Source organism: Equus asinus, chromosome 20 (assembly GCF_041296235.1).
Source record: "Equus asinus isolate D_3611 breed Donkey chromosome 20, EquAss-T2T_v2, whole genome shotgun sequence".
Taxonomy (NCBI): Eukaryota; Metazoa; Chordata; class Mammalia; order Perissodactyla; family Equidae; genus Equus; species Equus asinus.
Window position 1 is genome coordinate 92,937,091 of NC_091809.1, and position 16,925 is coordinate 92,954,015.

General features: G+C 43.7%; 1 protein-coding gene across 11 annotated transcripts in view; it reads right to left on the minus strand.

The window, feature by feature from the left end:
• DENND2B (DENN domain containing 2B) overlaps window positions 1–16,925 on the minus strand; it is a 151,158-nt gene that overhangs the window by 102,566 nt on the left and 31,667 nt on the right. For 4 of the 11 annotated variants that reach the window (XM_070491029.1, XM_070491034.1, XM_070491040.1 and 1 more), the window contains one exon: window positions 2,914–3,002. The exons of 4 other annotated variants lie outside the window; for them this stretch is intronic. The gene's annotated coding sequence lies outside the window, so the exon portion shown is untranslated. Of the gene's footprint in view, window positions 1–2,193; window positions 2,574–2,913; window positions 3,003–16,925 lie in introns of those variants that run through there. 3 more of the 11 variants (XM_014844221.3, XM_014844226.3, XM_070491039.1) reach the window with 3 other exon arrangements.

The following is a 16,925-nucleotide window of genomic DNA, read 5'->3' on the forward strand; positions in this document are numbered from 1 at the left end:
AAAGAGTCCCTGGAATCCCTCTCCTCTACATGAAAATACGAGTCAGGTGACTAACGAAAGCTTCATCTCCGAAGGGTCAGTTATGAGGCTCAAAGTCTACAGTGAACATCACTCTTTCTAAACTTCCCAACCCAAAGAAAACACTATTTCTTTCCTTTAACATCTTGAAGAGTTTCTAAGGCTTTTCTCATTTTTATTTATAAATGCAGAAAAGAAAAGGGCACTTTATAAATGGGGAAACCAGAACAAAGAGGCAAAGTGACTTTCCAGAAGAGAATGGGGCCATCCTTCAAGCTTCAACACATAACATCTTACGTTATATAGCATTTGACTTGTTCAAAACTACATTCATGGAAATTATTGTATTTGCTCCTCCCAAAAGTCTTGTGAAGTAGTTATTATCCCCACCTCACAGCCAATAAATCTGAAGGTCGTAGAGGTTAAGGGTCTTGCCCATGGCCACCTTGATGACAAGTAGCAGAAGCTGGCCATGGATTCAAGTCTCCCAACCCCAAATTCATTATTCATTCTGCTACACCAAGAGAAAGATCATCTGCTAGCACTCTTCACATGTGTGGCAGCAATAAAACTGGAGCAGCCCCAACCACATCCTCATAAGCAGAGCAGAACTGAGACCCTGGATTTGCACTGCCCACTGAAGGGCGCACTGACTCAGAGAGGCCACCTCCTCACAGCCCCCAATTTTAATCCCAACCAATAGTGCTAGGCCTCATCCCCCCAGTAAGACAGAGGGTTCAGCCAAGCAGAGGATCCCTGGAGTGTAATAAAAGGAGGCATCACTTTAGAAGTGGCCCATCTGAAGTCCAGGGCCATTGAGTTCACCCTTGTGGACCCTCAGGCCACAACAGTGATGCATACATGTACACATTCAGGGAGCCCGAATTGGGGACACGGCCAGTGCTTTCATTGGCAAGCTGACCCGAAGTTAATCAGAAGGCCCCCTCATTGTTTGCCAGAATACAAAAGACATTCTGTTCAGAAAGTTCAAGAAGAAAAACCGAGGAGCCAGGATAGCAGCTGTTCCCTCATCCCACAGAGAAACCAAAGGCATCCACAAAGTTCCCTGAGGCTTAGGAGTAAGCGTAAGATATAACATGGCTGAAGCGGAAGCTCATCTCCTATGGGTCTCCACTGCAAGGAGTGTCTGCTGCATTAATCCTCCTAATAAGATTACTGACAAACTAGCTACAGCTAGCCCATCACCTATAATAGTGCCTTTCTGGAAGGGTCTCTTCTCCTAGACCACACTGAGCTCACTACACACCACTCCTCTAGGTCAGGACAAGTTTTTAAAAAACACAGGACAAACAGAGTAGAAGCAGTGCCCAGTGTGGACGATGTGTGCCCTGAGATTTGGTTAAAATATTAACCCAAGGAATCCACCCGGCACAACCACAGTACCTCATGTCTCCTCAGGCACCCTAGTACGTAGCAGCTGCCACTGAGAGCTCACTGAGCTATCTGGGTAAGAAACCTCTTTGGAGGTCCCCTAACCCCAAGACACTCCCCCCACCTCCACCTCATATATTTTTTAGGAAAGCCTGTGATGGACCTTATTAATGAAGGAGGATAGCTCACTTCTTACCAAGCTACCTGGGGGAGAGAGAGAGAGACTGACCCCAGTTCAGATATCCCTAAGATAGTCCCTCTGTCCTAATAACCACTCCAGAGAGATGTGGAACTCACCATAGGCTCCTAGCTGAGTTAATTAGCTTTTTTTTTTTTTTTTTACTACAGGTCAGATATAGCAGCACCAAGAGACAAAACAGACAGTGTTCACTAGAACAAACCAAACCACTCAAAAGACACTGGAGTTTCCCTGTAAGAATTAAAAGCATAATGCTGGAGTGATGATAATGTGTTTTCTGTATGAAAGACTCTTCCTGTAATATACCCTGAGCCTCTGTGCTAAATAAAAGTAAGACGATTTCTATAGTGAAGTCTAACACCTCAGGTTCAGCAAGAGTGAGAGCAGCTAGATTTGCAAAGTCAAGAAATTTGGCTGTTTCCCTCCTCCTTAAGCTAATAGAATCCAACTGTTGGAGCATGACATCATTCCTGAGCCCCAAACCCTGAGCAGAGAGTACAGACACTCGCCTGCCTCCCAGAACACAGCCCAAGACTATGGCCAGGAGAGCAGGAAAAACAATCTAAGCCCGGAGCTGACCTTACCTGAAAGTCCCGGTGCTTTCCTGCCCACTCCATTCTCGGCAGAGTCTGGCTCACTCCACAGTCTGTTAGGGAGCCCAGGGCCCCCAAATCCACTCACTTAAGCTCCGATACCTGCTGCGAGCTTCCCACAGCTCCTTCCTCTGACCTTTCGTGGAGCTCCTTCCAGCCAAATGAGCAGAGCACTGCTAGCCGGCCAGGCCAGTTGTCATGGAGACACTGTTCTCGCCACTGCGCGCGCACACACACACTCACTCACTCACTCTCTCTCTCTCTCTCTCTCTCTCTCCCCTCTACTCTCTCCCTCTCTCTCTCAGTTCTGGGAGGCTTCCATGAAACAGCACTGTCTTTTGATCAGCTCGGTTTTTGCACGCATTCCACTCCTCCTACCTCCCTTCCAGTCAAACAACGGCTCTAGGCTGCTCCTGGGAACTTGCTTGAACAGCTCAGAGGGGAGAAGGGAGAAGAGAGCGAGCGGACTTGTTTTCCTCCCCTCCAGTGTCTCATTTTTTATAACTTAGAAGAATCCCGGTTCAGGGGGGAGGGAGCTAGCTGGAGCACTTGGAGGGGAAGCAAGCCCTTCCTCTGGGTCCTGGAGCACGGGTAGGGAGACCCAGATGCATTGCCTCGACTTGTCTGTACACTTGGGATTTTCTGGGCAGCAGTTGAGGCGGAAATGCATTCACATCCCAGGAGCTCGCCTGGACTGGCCTCCCTGCTTACCTTGCTGCCTGCCCAGGTCGTGGCGATGGCTTTAGCCAGTACAGGGATTCTTGGTACTAGGGCTGGTGCTCAAGCAGTCTCTCATCTTCCTGCAATGGAGAGGAAAGACACTGGGTCAGGACCAGTAAAAGTCCTGGGCAAATCCAGAGTCATAGCCCAAGCAACAAATGTGATACAAATACAGCCTCATCTCTCTGCCCTGCTCAGGGCCAGCAGCTAAAGCCCCGGCTTTCTGTGAGCTGCTGTCACAGCCAGTAATAACATCACTCTTGTCCAAGAGCTAGCACAGTACCTGGGACACCCCAGGTCCTCTAAAGATTAATCCCTCCACAGACATTTCTGCTTTGTAACACTCTTTTACATGCACTATTTTGTTTGATTCTCAAAACCTTTTGAAATACTCTGGATATACATTATTATCACCGTTTTATAGATGGGAAAACTGAGGCTCAGAGAGACCAAATGTTTAGTCCACAGTTATAAACCTAGTTAGGCAGCTGAAGAACTAAAAGTAGAGACCAGTCCACTGACCCCTAGTCTGGTGTACTTTCCACTAAAGTACACAGCCATCTGATCTTAAAAACTAACAATTTTTTGATAACCAGTTATGAACTACAAGGCTGGGTTCCCAGCAGAAGGTAGAGAATCTCTCTGAGTCATGGTGAGGTAGGCCTGACTGCCATCTTTTTAGCCTAAAGACTCTATGATAGCATCGATGAGACGTAGAATGTACTGATGCACAGATTAGAGAAAAGATGTCCTGCCCTACAGCTAGAAATTACCTTACACTTCTCCAAAATACTCTCACAAATCTTGGCTATCTGTTCAACACAATAGGCCTGAAAGTTAGGACTAGTATCATCATACTAATTTAACAGATGAAAAAAAATTTTAAAGAGAGATCAAATGGCTTGCCCCAGGTCAGAGAACCAGAAAATAACAGACCTAGAAATAGTACCCAAGCCTTTCAACTCCCAAGTCCGTATATTCAGCAGAGTGGCTGCACGTGCCCCATGCGGAGCAGGGGTCAGAAGCCCTTGGCAGTGCCTGGCTCCACTATTGCCCAACCTGACCCAAGTACCAGCTCAGGAATCCCTCCTAGGCCCTAGTGTCCCAAATCTACAAAGGAAAACAGGATGAAACAGCAAGTGAAACACCATCAAATCACTAAACTCCTCCCTCTTCCCATTCCCAACAGGCAGCCCTCTGCTCTCCTCCTGACCCTCAAAATGCACATTCCACTTGCCCAGCCTCCATACTGAGAAAGAAGAGATGACGACCATCCATTTCTACAATAAGATAATATTCACAGTTATAATATTAACATCAACTAACATTTACTGAGCACCTACCGTATGTCAGGCATTCTTCTAAGCATGATGGGCCAAGGGCCAGGGCTGAGTACTGAAGCTGATACAAGTCAGTCTCTAAAGTAATCCAAACTTCAAAAAGTCCTCAAGACCAGAGACACAGAATGCAGGCCATGCTCCCCCTAGTGGCATGCTGCAGTTATAAAGGTTCCTGAGGGCCTTGTTCTCAGGGGGAAGGGACATGGTGAGGGGCCCATTAGCGGCAGAACTAGAATCCTTGCTTGAGTGCTGCTATAGTGATGAGCTCCTTGAACTGGGCAGGGCAAGAGGACAACTGAATCCCTCTGCTGCCTCTGCAAGATCGATCCTACTTGGCCTTTCCCGAAGGACAGGGCCTTTCCAGCCTTATGTGGTCTAGTATCTGCTGAGAGGCCCGCATGCATACTTGTGCCAGAAACCCAGGAGATATACTTACATCACCCTACCTCTCTCCTCACATCCAATCCATTCACCAATTCCACATAATTTTACTTTCAAAATATATCTTGTATCTGTCCATTTTTCAGCACCTCCATTGCCACCCTAGTCCCTCCCCTTAATTAGTGCAAAAACCTCCTAATCACCCCAGCTTCCACTATTGCCCTCAAACTCCATTCTCCACAGAGCTGTCTGAATCACCCCTGTATACCAGATCATGTCATTTCCTGCTTAACACACTTCAATGGCTTCCCACTGCACTTAGGATAAAACCAAAATTCTTACCAGGACCTGTAAGGCCCAGCAGGATCCTTCTCCAGCCTCCTCTCCGTGCCCTCTGTGTGCCAGCCACTCAGACCTTCTCTTAGTTCCCCAGAAGTCCCAGACTTCTTCCCAGCTGTCTCCCGTTGCCTAGGACACTCCCCCACACCCTGTCTTTGCCTAGCTGACTCTTACTCTCCTTGCCTCGAATTGCCTCTCACCTCCTCGGAGAAGTCTTCCATGATCTTCCAATCAAAATGAGGACTTCTTCATGGCACTCACCATAATCTATAATTGCATGTTTGTGCCATTACTTGCTGTCAGTCTTCCCCCATGAGTTCCTTAGGAGCAGAAACCTTGACTGTTCTGCTAACATATTCCCTGCATTTACTATAGGGCCCAACTCACAGCTGAGACACAATAAATATCTGCTGAATGAATGCATAAAAACCCATTTCTTCCTGTCCTACAGGAAGAAGAAACTTACAAGAACCGCTATTTCATGTCATTCATTGTATCTTTTCATAGACTTACAAACTATAATTACATCTCCTTTCCTCATGTGCCTCGCCTGTGGGCTCAACCAAAAATTCCTGTAAAGTCTCCTTGTGGTTTGTTTCCCAGAACTTTCCTCGTAAGGTCACTCTTCTGGGGACGCGCTCCAGGGTTTTATAGCCTTTCCCATTACCAGAGTGTTCAGTCACAGGCACTCCACCACCAGCGTTATTGCCAAACCAAGCGGGATGCAGGAATGGCCCAACTCCCACAGATGAGAGGGTTCTCTCAAGTCAGCTCCATTCAGGGACAAAAACGCCTTCTCTCACCTCCACGTTGCAGGTCACTGTGCTTAATAGAAAATACATTTTTACTTAAAAATTTGTCTTATGTTTTATAATCTGGAGATAGGTGTAAAATGTTGTTTGGAAAAAAATGTTTTTCCATTACTAAAAGAAAAATCTGAAAACTACGGTCTGGGGGAAAATAATGAAGCCCTAAATAACAGCGACAGCAGTGCGACTAAGTGCAACCCCCTCATACATACCTTACCACCAAAAGGGGGACGCCCACACTTCCCCTGCTGCCACCACCCCATTACAGGCATGACCACAGCACCCCACCTGGTGCTCTGAAAACTGTTTCTCCTCTCCCTCCCCCGACTGCTCATGCTGTCAGCTTTATCTGAGTGCCTCTTGTTCCCCACTAGCAAACTCTTATTGCCTTCCAGGCCCAACTCAGTTATCACCTCCCCTCTGAAATACTTCTTGATCTCCTGGCAGAATCTGTCTGTCTAGTCTGCAAGCCCACTGCAGTGTGAAGATGCCTTTATTATGGTATTTATATCATTTCATCACTGTTACTTGCACCCCTGTCTCCCCCACAGGTGTGAGCCCCTTGAGGTCTATCTACTTTAGCATTTCATTCAGAGTAGGCAATCAATTAACGTGTGTAGGATAAATGAATCATTAAAAAAGACTCTTTAAAAAAACAAAAACAGGGGCTGGCCTGGTGGTGTAGTGGTTAAGTTCACACACTCTGCTTTGGCAGCCTGGGGTTCACGGGTTTGGATCCCAGGCACAGATGTACACACTGCTCATCAAGCCATACTGTGGTTGTGACCCACATACAAAATAGAGGAAGATTGGCACAGATATTAGCTCAGAGCCAATCTCCCTCACAAAAAAAAAAAAGAGATACAGCTGTCCCTTCCATAAGATGAGGGAATTTGAGTGGACAGATTTACATTGTAGCAAGAGAATATATATATATGTGTATATGTATGTGTGTGTGTGTACATATGTATGATAATTAGATTCTAGATTTGATCACTAGAAGAGTCTATAGTATTTTCTTGTCTCTTTAAAAACAACTGAAATTCCAAATCTGAAAACACAGGAGCTGAATAAATCTTTTAAAGTCACTCCTTATTCTGGGATTAAGGGACTTCAAGAAAAATGAGCTATTGTTTTAATATTACTGGTTGGATCCTAGAATGCCCAAGAGATGCAGTATAACCTCAGATGCCTCTGGGGAGCCTAGCTCCCAATGCTCACCAGATATGGGTCCAGCAGCATCCCTACTGAAGACGCCAGCCTACCCAAGTAACAGGGAATCAGACATGTGTCCTGCCCAGTTCTCCTATTGGGCTCTGGCTGCCAAGTGAGCAGGCAGGTTTGCACAAGAGCCCTTTAGGGCTTTATAATTCTCCTTTTCTACCTCTGAGTGGCAATGTGGTTAAGAAGGGAAAACTTAAAAATCCAGGAGTAGAGAAAGGATCAGCAGATTGGAGCCCAGGTCCCAGTTTCTGGGGTGGTGAGACCTTGAGCAAGTCCCTGTCACCTTTGGGCCTCTGCGTTTTCCTGCATACGATGAGAGGGCTGTTGAAAGTTCTTCTCCAAGGGTCCTTCTAGCTTGAATGTTCTATTACACTGTTCTACCGCAGTCACCTAGTCCTATTGTTCTGTCCTAGTCGCCTAGTCCCATTGCTTTCTGAATGAGCCCAAAGTGGCAGAAAGACTTCTTGTCTCATGAGCTACAGAGTCTCCATCTAACCCTTTCAGGAGAACCCCTTGCCTGGGGCCCTGGAGTCACCTGCCTGGGATTAGACAGAAGACTATCACTAACAAAAGGCAGCTTTTCCTGGAGGAAAAGATGGGAGATTTGGACTTCCTGCCTAAGGAAAGCTGGAGAGAGAAGAAAGGCGCCAAACACAGGATGGGGAAATTAGGAAATGGCCTAGGAAGTGCCTGGAAGAAGACTGAGGCTCTGCCAAGAGACTGAGTCCCAGCCATCACCCTGAGACAAAGCCGCCTTTACAAAGCAGAAGAACTGGCAGTATCTAACAAAGTTCTCTTGGAAGACAATCTGCCTACTGCAAATCAAGCAGTCTCTTCACGAGCTCTACCAGGGTCTTTAAATCAATAAAACAATGTCTCCCTCCAGATGGCAATCCCAGCCCTCCTCTGCCTGGGAGCCATATCTGGCAGGACCTCCAGTGTGCTGGCCACTGCTACACATACTTTGCCTGCATAGCCTTCTTAGGAAAACAGAGAAATACTCATTATATGCTCAAGTCCTGGCATTTTACGGTAGGAAATTCTCCCAGGTCTTAACTCCTGCCCTAATCCCACCTGCCTCCCACTTATCTTCCATCCCCCCAACCTTAAGGCTCTGAACTAGGAAAGTGTGGGATTCAGCCCATAATTATCCTAGATCCCACAGCCCTGTGGTGAAGCAGCTACTGGACATCTTCATATTGGGTTGAGCACACTCTCCTTCGGTCTGCCAGCCTTCCAGCCTGAGTTCATCTCCACTCAGCTTACAATCCTCAATATGAAGCTCAAAGTTCAGATCAAGGTACTCAGTGGTTTGATCCAGTCTCTTGGAGTATCTGTCACAAAGTTCATATATGGGCCAATTACCTAGAATTTCTCAAATCCACAGGACTACTGACTACTACCCCTTACTAAGTCTGAACATTTTAAGACTGGGCCACATAAACATAGCCTTGGGGCCAGGAAAGACTGGACTGAGGAGGCACTATCACAGACCCCCTCTAAAAACACCATCTTATCCTTCCAGAAAGGGCTTCTCATGCTTACTTGGCTTAGAACTCTGGGCACAACCAAGATCTTAACCCGGCATGAAGGAAGCTTCAGGATGGGGGAGGCAGGGTACAAACTGCGGGGGAAACGAGATGGGGGAGTAAGAGGAAGGCGGACTCAAATGGCTTTTTCATGATACAACCAAGAAAATACCTTGAGCTGGGAAAGGAGTACCCCTCAGAATAAGATCGGCAAAGCTGCAGAAGTCTGGGCCTAGACTGTGTCACCTCCTCCATGCTATCTTCCCTGATTTTCCCTGACTGGACTAGATTCTCTACCCCTACCCCCTGTACTCCTTGAAACAAACAGTCGACTACTCCAGTGTCAGCCATGCTCACTGCCTTGTATTTTATTTATTTATTTATTTATTTTGAGGAAGATTAGCCCTGAGCTAACATCTGCTGCCAATCATCCTCTTTTTGCTGAGGAAGACTGGCCCTGAGCTAACATCCATGCCCATCTTCCTCTACTTTATACATGGGACGCCTGCCACAGCATGGCTTGCCAAGCGGCGCCATGTCCGCACCCTGGATCTGAACCGGTGAACCCCAGGCCGCTGAAGTGGAATGTGCGCACTTAACCACTGCGCCACCAGGCCAGCCCCTGCCTTATATTTTAGTGCACCAAGGCTTATTCGGCTTAATTCTCTTCCTAGCCTGTAATATTCTTTACGGCAAGAACTATGTCTTAACTCTGAATCCTAGTTTAGGGCTCTGTACCAAGTACAATTAATAAATTTTTAATACATGAACTAAGGAAACCAACCAACCAACTAACCAATCAGCAATATCACCACAGAACCTAAACCTTCTGGTGCTTAGCACCTCAAAGTGGTCCCGGGTTTCCAAGGTGTGGTGTGTATACAAGATGATTCTAAGTGGTATATGGACATTTTTTTAAATTTTAATACTTTTATATTTATCTTAGTGCACCTAAGAAAAAAGATAACCAGCCATTAATGCCATTTTCACTGATCTCAATAATGAGACCAAAGCTAAAGAAGGTATATATGTTTTTTGTTTGCTTTTAGTTTTGTTTGGCTTAAATTAGTGGGTAAAAGTTTAAAAAGAAATAGGATATTTCTAAAGCCTCAAATTATCTCTGCCAGGATATTTATTAATTACAAAGGCAGAAACAGTTAACTTGACAGTGGAGAAACCTGGCAGACATTATCTTAACCAAGTGGTCAAAGTTAATATTACTAGTGTAAGACGCACTGGCATCATGTACCCCCGTCATGATGCACTGAGAAGGGCATTTCACCTCTGTGGTGTTCTTCCCAAAATCTTTTTTTTTTTTTTTGAGGAAGATTAGCGCTGAGCTAACTACTGCCAATCCTCCTCTTTTTGCTGAGGAAGCCTGGCCCTGAGCTAACATCCGTGCCCATCTTCCTCTACTTTATACGTGGGACGCCTACCACAGCATAGTGTGCCAAGCGGTGCCATGTCTGCACCCGGGATCCGAACCGGCAAACCCCGGGCCGCTGAAGCGGAACGTGCAAACTTAACCGCTGCACCACCGGGCCGGCCCCATCTTCCCAAAATCCATAACCTCCAATTAATTATGAGAAAACATCAAATAAATCCAACTTAGGGACATTCTATAAAATAACTGACCAGTGTTCCTCAAAAGTCACAAGGTCATAAAAAACAAGCACAGCCTGAGGAACTGTCAGAGATTGGAGGAGACTAAGAAACACAACAACTTCAGGTAATGAGGGATCCTGGATTAGATCCTGGAATAGAAAAGGGACCTTAATGGGAAAAACTAATGAAATTCAAATGAAGTCTACAGTTTACATTATACCAACATTAATTTCTTAGTTGATAATTGTACCATAGTTACATAAGTTAGGGGAACTTGTACCGTCTTTGCAACTTTTCCGTAAGTGTAAAATTATTTTAAAATAGAAAGCTTTAAAAAAGCCAATTTAAAGACAAATGAATAAAAGTAAATGTGGTACAAATCATAAGGGTGGGTAAGGATGACTCAAGTCTGAGAAGCATTAGAGTAGTCACCTGTCACACCCCACAGCCGAGAAAAGCTGCCCTCAGAATGAGCAGCACAGCTGGAGAAGAACATTTAGTAGAATAGGGAAGTGTTTACTTTAGATTACGGGAGAAAAAGTAATAAATTATCCCATTTTGTTAAAAAAACAGTATGAATCACATATATAATGCATAGAAAAATGTCTGGGTTAAAACAAAAATAATCTATGCTGAACAAAGTACAGATGGCACTTATTAAATGGGACACAGCTCTTGGAAAGTAACTTGGCTAGGTCAATTAAAATGCTCATATCCTTTGACTCAGTATCCTCACTTCTGAGAAGTTATCCTAAGAAAAAATTCCAAAGTATGAGGAAAAAAATGCATGTTCCCAGCATTATTTATAATAATAAAAAATCAGAAACAACCTCCATGTCAACCATTACTAGATTGGGAAATTTCAAGTGTTTTTGACCATGACCCATAGTAAAACACACATCTTATATTGTAATACAGTATGAGAAAGCACGGGCATGTGTGTATAAAACTGAATCAAAAAGGTTTCTCGAAAAATACTTATCTTTACTATATGTGATGCTCTCTTCTATTTTCTATCCTAATCTATTTCATTAAGAAAACAAAGCTTGTAGAACCCCACTAAATTGATTTCCCAACTCACTAATAATGACCTGCAGTCTGAAAAACACTGCACTAGCTGGAGTACTGTGCAGCCATTAAAGAGACGACTGCAGTCCACAAACTGGTAACAGCGATTAGCTCCAGCCACCGTGGGAGGGAGACTTGCTTTTCACTGTTCACCTTTTTGTATCTTTTGAATTTACAACACATACATGTACTACTTAGTTCAACATTAACTTTAAGTGACGACTACGAAGACTTTAACAGCATCAGATAATGCTAATTATGCATAAGCTATAACTACACTAAAATGCAAACACATACAAGTGAAAAAGGAAATTACACAATAATCACACGTTAGCAATTTTTCCTTTTTACTAAGTTCTTAATACTCTACACTGTTACTATTTTTCTTCTATAGTTTAACTTATATGTTTATTTTCTTAAATTAATCAAATTACTGGTAAGGGCAGATGGGAGATTTCAAAGCTAATGGTAATGTTTTCTTTATTAAGCTAGATGGCAGGTACATGAATATTCATACTTAAACTGTACATATAAAAAATATATACTCTCAATATTTTTAATAATATTTTTTAAATGAAAGATTTCCAAAGGAGACCCTCTTTCCAGGCCTGCCTCTCCTCACCCTCAGACTCAGGGAGACACTCCAACAAAATGCTGCGCTAGGACGCGACACTGTCAGTCAACTAGACGCCTTCCACTTTGTAAAAAGGTTCTAACACGGAACATACCACCACTAAGGTTTCCGAAGATCTCCATTTAGAACTTTGGACGTGGGCTAGTTTCAGCATTCCATTCACACTCAGGACTCTCTTTCTCGTGTAATTTTGCTTTCTCTCTTTCCCCCACAAAGCCTTTAGTCATTCCTCCATATTTTTAATTACATATAAGCTCTTCCAAGCAAAGGGACCATTTCTTAGTCGTCTTTGAATTTCCAACAGGCTGTAATGTACTGCTTTCTTTACACATAGCAAGTGCTCGACAAGTATTTATTAAATAAGTGATATCATAGGCAAAACTCCATAACACAATATATGAAATGTGAAAAGTGGCAAGCACATAGAGAAGGAAGCACTGATCACTGGATATTAAGTACAAATCACACTAAAAAACAGCATTACTTTTATTTAATAAAGTTAATAAAGAATTATTGTGGAGAATAAAGGAGATAATATATGCAAAACACTCAGCAATGGATAGCCAGTAGTCTATAAATAATAGTTTAGGGGTTTAAAAAATAATATGCATACATATTTACATGATATATACTTGTATATGATATATATTATGTATCATATAAATAAACACATATATATGCACCCACATATACCAAAGAACACCATGGGGCCGGGCCGGTGGTGTAGCAGTTAAGTTTGCACACTCCGCTTCGGTGGCCCAGGGTTTACCAGTTCAGATGCTGGGTGCAGACCTACACACGGCTCATCGAGCCATGCTGTGGCAGCGTCCCACATACAAAATAGAGGAAGATACGCACAGATGTTAGCTCAGTAACAATCCTCCTCAAGCAAAAAGAGGAAGATTGGCAACAGATGTTATCTCAAGGCCAATCTTCCTCACCAAAAAAACACGCCAGGGACACAATTTTTCTAGACTTCTGAAAAATCTCTCCTTTTTTCTTTTTTTTTTTTTTTGGCAGGGAAGGATTCGCCCTGAGCTAACACCTGTTGCCAATCTTCCGTTTTTTCTCCCCAAAGCCCCAGTGCATAGTTATCTATCCTAGTTGTAAGTCCTTCTAGTTCTACTACGTGAGCCACCACCACAACACGGCAACTGACAGATGCATGACGTGGTTCTGTGACCAGGAAACGAACCCGGGCTGCTGAAGGGGTGAAAGTTCCAAACTTTAACCACTAGACTGGGCTGGCTCTAGAAAAATCTCTCTTGATCTTGTGGATAAAACAGAAATACACTGGCAGCTGGATGGTCTGGTCACTCAGGACAGCTGGGCCCAAAGGGTGCTGCAAAATGGATCAGTATCAACTAGGGAGAAGTGCTCTGGAACTCCCAGAAGTTTGGACACTTCCATCTCTTCTAGATCCTATACCCTTTTTATCAATGACTTGAGTAAGACACACTTATCAAAAAGGCATATGACGCGTTAACTGGGAGGGATAATTAATATGCCAGAGATATCGAGGAAAAAAGGCCTCCATAAACAAGAACCATAGGTTAAATATAACAAGATAAAATTTTTAAAAGACAAAAAATAGCATTTTACACTTAAGTTTAGGAAAAAATTGAATGGCCACAAGATAAAGATGGTATAAGTGAAAGAGACTTGAGGAATGGTTCAATATGAATCAACTAATGAGTCCGTGTGATTTTGAGTTTCGCTCACTGAAACACCGAGCCCAGATCAACCCAGGTCCATGTCTTACTCTGCTCCACTCTGGTTGGAACAATAGTGTACCCAGGGGACACACACTATATCTGCAGACCCAGGGGGAAATGGAGTCTCAGTAACATCTCAGGCAAGTATACTGAAGGAAAAAAAGAAAATCAAGTCTGTGGAGCCCCTTAAACAGAGAAATAAGGTAACATGGCTAGTTCATGAGGCTCTTAAGTCCTCCTGCAGAACAGGAAGTTAGAAAACTACCACTTTTACGTCCATGGAGTTATCTCCAGGGACTCGTGGCTAAATGAGATAAAGAAAACTCACAGAAAGAAGAGACAGCCGAGCCCCGCCTGATCTGCTCTTTGTCCCTCCTGCTACTCACATCAGAACCTCCCATTTGGGGCTCTTATCATCTGAGCTCCAGCAACGACACAGAAAAGCTCAGGAATCCAAACAATTCTTACCCACCATCTCCCCAAACCATGGTTGACCATGATCAGAATTAGAAAGTGATATTTTTAACTATCAGAGTGAATTCTTGTGGATCTTTAAACTTCTATCCTAAGCTGTCATCTGATAGCTGCTTGTGAGCAAGGACTCGGGTTTGACTGTTGTAACTGAAACATTAGACAATAGGAATGCAGCATTTCAGCTCCATCAGGCATTGCTGGGATATATACATACCAGCTTATCTCCCATAATGGGAAACTACGATGCTTTTCCTAAGGACTTAAGAAGAATCAGGGAGAGAGAAGAGCAGTGGCCCCTCAAAATCCAGTTCTTATCCTCGGAATATGGAAGGTAGCCCTGGTCTACAGACGAGAGTCTACTAAATAAATTTCAATGGCCTATGGCAGAATATGTCATTTTTTAAACCATTCTCTCTCTTTTCCTCCAAGAATAGGAACCTAGAGTTTTCTAATTTATGCAATGATTAGCTCCTTCCTTAACAATACACGCACTAGGTGGATCCTATTTTTATGCAGAAAAGAGCTAGCTTGCCTTTTGTATAAAGAAAAGTGCTTATAAATGTTCACTCACCTAGAGATCAACATAGAGAAACCTAAGCAATAGGGGAAAAAACTAGATCCCAGATTGCAAGGAAGGGAAGATGTGTGAAATGAGAGGAAAAACAGAGGAATGTGGAAGGAGAGGAGAGAGCAATTTAAGATCCTGAAGGACAGAAACAGGAGGAAGTTTGTCTGGAAGTCTGAGAATAGCATATTTGGGGGAATTCCTGAGCATCACTCCCAGGGATGTCAAGAAACACATGTGAGTACCACTTAACCTTTTGAAGGAAAGAAAGAATTCAGAAAAGCCTATTATTCCCTCAGTGTCAGGGTTCCTTACTTGGGTTAATGTGATTGCCTACACCCCATCTAACTGGTTGGCGAATGCTTCAAATGACTGGGATGGAGGGAGGCAGAGTGAAAAGAACAAAGGGTCAAGGACTACTATAGATGCCAGCAGAAGACTTCTTTCTCACAAGCCATAGGACTCCAGAGTCTTTAATTGGCAGACAGTGGCTCTCCAGAGCAAGGAAAGGAAGTCAACCATTTGAGAGTCCTCAAGGAGATGAAAGATTACAGCCACTCATCATCAGTGCAGATAACATCTGCACTCCGTAAGGAGTGGACACACCTCCTCCAAGGAAAAGGCCCACAGGAGCTGAGGAGGGGAAGTCTACTTAGGGAAAATTCAGTAAGAAGATAAGGAGTGATTCTGTCTACGTACACCCGAGAGAGTTACCACTGCTTATTAAATTATTTTTGTTCCTTTTCAGACTCAGGATTTCTCCAAATACAGCCAGCAGAAGCATCACCACCAGCCAATCACAGACGGCCAGACACCCAGAGAAAGCTGTGAGAGTTGTGAGAGGCAAAGATGGAGACTCTAAATTGGGATTTCGAGGTTCACAAAATGCTTTTAAGGACACTGAAGGTGACCCTCATCTCTGTTTTTCTTTCTTCAACCATGATCTCTCTCTCTCTGCTCTCTCCCTTCCTCTATGAGGCAGTGAGAACGGACACAAGGAGGGAGGATCAAGAGCTATTTCAATAGAAAAAAAGAACTTGAAGGATGACTGACTGTGGTGAAGAAAGGTCCAGAATGACTCTCAGATTCTGGCATGGACCACTGATGTGGTCACCACATCAAGGAACAGACACAAAACAGAATATTCCAAGGTGCTTTGCCATAGTCATGTCTGAGTTTAACCAACAAGGGAAGTTGCTGCAACAGAAGAAGTATTTAGACAAAAAAACAGACAAGAGTGGGGAGGATAGAGATGGAGGAAGGGGGATGAGATACGAAAAATAGTGAAAGAGAAAGAATAAAAGAGGAAAGGAAAGAGAAAGTGGGATGGAGGAAAGTATGTGTGTGTATGTGTGTGTTTTAAGAGGAGGTAGGGAGAGTAAGTAGATAACACAAACAGAGCCATAATGTAACTCTGCGAACACTGAGCTCTTGGCTGCTGACCATCACTGACTGTAGCCTACTAACAGCAGAGTTGTCCCATCAGTAGTTAGTTTCTGTGGTCACACATAAGGTAAAAATCACACAAAGTCAAATTACTCTTGAAATTCCCTTAGAAGGCACCACATTGGAAACCAACCACAGTCTCTCAGGAAATCCAATTCAACATTTTTCATATACACACATTCATTACATTATTTTTGTGTACTCTTAAGAATCGCAAAACTAGAAGGACCCAAGAAGTTCACCTTCCTTTTCTAGTGATTCTCAAAAAAAACAATCTTGTAGCAGAACCACTGATTCTGGTCTGAATGCTTCTGAATAAGCTTCATTTTGCTCAGAGAGATTGGTAATCACCTAATGTCACTCAACTAGACAGGACTTTTTTCTGACCCCACACTCCTTCCTCCATGCTCCTCACCTTAAAATTCCCCTACGAGACAGAAGGCCAAGACTGGAGGTCCTGTTCTAGCACTGAATAGCCATGTGAGCTGGGAAGAGTACCTTTCTCTTTCTTGGCTCTAATCTCCCCATCTGGAAAATGAAGCCAGACTGACTAGATGAACTCTAAGAGCCCAGACAACTCTGAGATACGTATGAGTGAAAAAGCCCTTTTAAAGATACAAAGCACTTCATAAGCGTAAGATATCAGCAATGGTCCACTCTCACAGGGCAGAAATTTCGGCATCCTCTGTCTTCCCCTCAACCTCATCCTTAATATCCCATGTCTAGGCCCTACCTATTCTACTTCTGAATATTCTCTAGGATTCACCCTCTTCCTCTCAATTTCTGTTGCTGACATCCCAAAATCTTTAGTGAGTCTCCTTACTGCCAGTCTCTCCAAAATTCCCTACTTTCTTCTATAAAATTGATTTCCACA